This window comes from Trachurus trachurus (genome assembly GCF_905171665.1).
Source record: "Trachurus trachurus genome assembly, chromosome: 17".
Taxonomy (NCBI): Eukaryota; Metazoa; Chordata; class Actinopteri; order Carangiformes; family Carangidae; genus Trachurus; species Trachurus trachurus.
The window spans coordinates 23,659,011-23,662,774 of NC_139900.1; the positions used below are offsets into that span (position 1 = coordinate 23,659,011).

The 3,764-nt window shown below is 39.5% G+C and overlaps 1 pseudogene across 1 annotated transcript; it reads right to left on the reverse strand.

Moving 5' to 3' along the window:
- Positions 1–1,628: 1,628 nt before the first annotated feature.
- On the reverse strand, positions 1,629–2,553 carry LOC311000032 (regulator of G-protein signaling 21-like; annotated as a pseudogene). The gene is made up of 3 exons: positions 2,451–2,553; positions 2,192–2,358; positions 1,629–1,882 (listed from the first exon to the last, which is right to left on the reverse strand). The product of its transcript is annotated as a regulator of G-protein signaling 21-like (transcript).
- Between the last annotated feature and the right edge of the window lie 1,211 nt (positions 2,554–3,764).

The window sequence follows — 3,764 nt, forward strand, 5'->3', positions numbered from 1 at the left end:
GATCACAGAGATAACCAGGCAGGGACGGCGCCGCGGTGGCTGCTGGGATACTGAGTACAAGCACGAGTCCCAAGGGTTCTCTATCTCTGTTGTCTTTTGTTTTTGTCTGTTTTTTTTTAACGCAGAAACAATTGTAGCTCTACAGCGCATTTCCACCATATGATAGATAGATAGATCATTTATTGTCTGCCCCAAGGGTAGCAGAAATTTGTCTTTGACAGGGCTCATCACTTTACATGCACTCAATTAAAACACAATAAGGCAATAAAAACATTTACAAAAATAAAAAGCACAATAGCAGCAAGTCATTTTAGGTTGTTAGAGAATTTGATAGAAGTTTGATAGAATGATTGAAATGTCTATTCACTGACTCCCCTTGACACCCAAATCATCCATCCACTGCTTACAGGGTTGAGTTGCTTATGGCCTAGGGCTGGACATGTGGCAAATCTAAAACAGGGCTTATATTGCATATAAGCTGGGGAAAAGCTACCTCATACCCTACTCAAACCATCTTGATGGACATTAGGCTACACAATGTCACTTCTTCCCCATTCCTCCTCCTCCCCCTTCTAAGATGAGAAGAATTAGAGCAGCCAAAAAGAGGCATGAGGACCACTCATTGTCAGATTGGAAAGGTCTGCAAGAGATCATCAAAGATCTTATCCATCCATAGATGCCCGTCAGCTGGCAAGCAACCTGAAGTGAGCTCTATACTGCTGCTCTGACAGACACATCCTACAGACTCCCCCTTTCCCCACACTTGTGCATGGGCTACATTCCTCCTCACCCCCTCCTTGATCCAATTTGACTTTTTCAAAAGTTTTTTTCAGCTCTTTCCACAGAAAGTGGAGGGAGGCAAGATGACAACGATAACACAGCATGAGGACTGTTATACCATTCTGCTCTTATGACTCACATAGCCTGGGTGAGCCTGCCAATTGGCCTTCTCCATAGAGGACATTTTGACATGTCACAGCACAAAAAAGTAATGATGGCTGAGTAGCTCATTCCGAATCATCATTTTTGATGGTTTTCTTATTTTTCTTGCCCACATCTCTTATAAAGACAGAATGCATTTAGACAAATGAAATTCGTTTTTGTTAAGACAATGAAAAACACAGCCATACAGGACATTTTCCTTTTAGAAATATTATCTGAAAGGCCTGAAAAATAATACACACAAGCTCCCCCCCCCCCTTGCAAATATGCAAATATTGAGACCATTATGATTTACAGTCTATGGATTTAAAGCTACTTTTGTTTTTAAGTTTTCTGAGTCTCCACTAGGTGACAGTAGTAGGCTACACCAAATGTATGAAGGCAGACACCCATTAAGATACAGTACAGTGAGTCCAACTGGCTTGTTAAGTCAGATGATCAGTTTATTACAGTGTTCATGATGCATACACGTCAAAATCACCACTGTTTAGCCAAAAATAAATATTCATCAAGTTCAGGTTCATGAAATACACAACAGTCCTGCAGTCATGTGCATTACATAAATACTAAAGTTTTCACAGTGTACCAGTGTTAACTGTGCACCAGATGTCACTGCCTGATATCACTGCCTGCAGCATGTTATGATCATTGCACTGGTGCAGTTTTCAGTCTTTCCAGACATTTTGCTATTGAGGTAACCTTTTAAGGGAAAGGGAAGTGTCTGGTCTGTATCTGGTCTTCCAGTGCATCTTTAGGCCTCTCTGTTTAGATGCTGCGTCAAATACAGTAGGACCTTGTATTGAGTAGAATGGATGAAGCGTGGGAAGGAGCCGTTCGCCATCAGGCTGTAGATTTTCTTCTGTGCCTGAACAAAACATGATGGACTTGGTTGCTGGAGACTCTGACTGATGATCTCTCTTGTGTAGAAATCTACATTTACCTGAAAAGACATGTAAAGGAATACATAACTGAGCATGCAATTACAGTTTTGATATTTAATGTGTGATCTGTATATTGCACCATTACCACCATAACCTAAAGTTTAGACCCACTGGTTGCTGCGGTAAATGATACAGGTCACTGCCATCAACACAGACTGTTTTTAGGACTTAGTTTTTTGGGGGGTTTTTTAGGAAAAAAATGTGCTTGTTCTCAGCCAAAAACGTACTGAAAATTCAGGTGCAAACTAAAAGGGTTTTAGTTTTAGATGAGCACATTTGGCTGCACTTAGCTTGTACTTGTACTGTACCTGTCTGGGGGACTCGTCACTGATGAACTCCTCATAAATCCTTGCTGCTCTCCTTGTTCGCTCCTCTGGACTGTCAGAGGTTTGGAACTCTTGACACGCCAACCAGAAGTCCAGGTTTTCCTCAGAAAACTCTGACTTCAGAAAGTCCCGAAATGCTGCTTGTCCCCCTGTAAAACAAGAGGACATAACTTCATTATAAAGAGAAGTATAACTGACGATTAAATTAGTTTTGTATTGCTCGAAAGCAGATGAAAATTACGTTTCTGGGAAAGCAGTGTCTCAAGAGACTCTCCCAGTGGGCTTGCTTCATTTGTTTTCTGCCTGTGAATGGAGGGAATGGAAGGTTTTCCGGCCTCATTCATATTTTGAAGAAATGTGGGAAAATACAATATTAATATAAATTATGATCAAATCAAAATATACCTGTTGACTTTCCTCCATGGTAATGGACTCTGAATGAAGTATTCTTGTATCCTTGATTTCCATGCATCATGTCTACGAAAGAGGAAAACAACTGGAATACTGAAGTCTGTCTGTCCCAGGTGTAGAAAACAAAAACACTCAAAATAAGCTTCATTGCATTACAAATGAAACATATTGTACTTACATTCTGTTAGTGTCCTGAAGGCCAAGAGATGTCTTAGAGAGTCCATTCATTGTTGAATTTGAAATACTCAACCTCCTCTGTGAATTATAATAGTATCGCTCAGAATGCATGATACTGCTGAATCCTCAGAAGAATTTCCCTTTGGTTTCAGTCAGACTTGCAAATAGACAGTTTCATCCCTTCTGTCTCTTCTCACAGATGAGGGTCCAAAGCCAGACTGGAATCTGACTGATGCAGATTTTTCTCCCAGCTCACAGCACTCTTTCCTCCCTTGTGTCTTGCTGTCTGTTGACATTCAGACTTATTGTTGCATAATTAGAAAGAACCACATGAATACTCAAAGTGCGTCAAACCTTGTGCTTTTTCTTAATGTTTAATTATAGAACAAAACTTTGCTGTGTATCTCAACCCCCATCAGATTCTCCACAGTTAAGTGTATTACATCGTCGTGTCGAAAGTCATCCAGTCTCTACGTCATTTAGCTCGCCATTCAAGTCTGTGATATTCTTAGTCACAGGTCAAGTGGTCATGAGTTTCTTTAAGTACTTTTGCTTTTTCATTGCTGCTCCCCACTATCATTAATACTGTATTTCCCGGTATTGCATTGCATTTTAATGGGGTTTTTCTTAACAAAAAGTGAATTGTCTCTTCACAGAACCAATATTAATTTGTTATCAGGATAAATAAAACACATCAACATTAAAACAGTTGACTGGTTTTAATGTCACAGTTGATTGATTGATGTAAGCGTGTTTCTATATTTTGTACATGTCTGTCTGTCTGTCTGTCTGTCAAGTTATCTCTTAAAAATTCAAGTGAAACAACACTTAGCAGATAACCAAAATTGTCGAAGCTAAATGCAACACAGATAGAAGGAGATTACTAATGAACATTAAATTGGAGATGATTAAATGCACAGGATTAGAAATCCAGTTAATTTATGTGAATTTGGGTGAAATAATACCA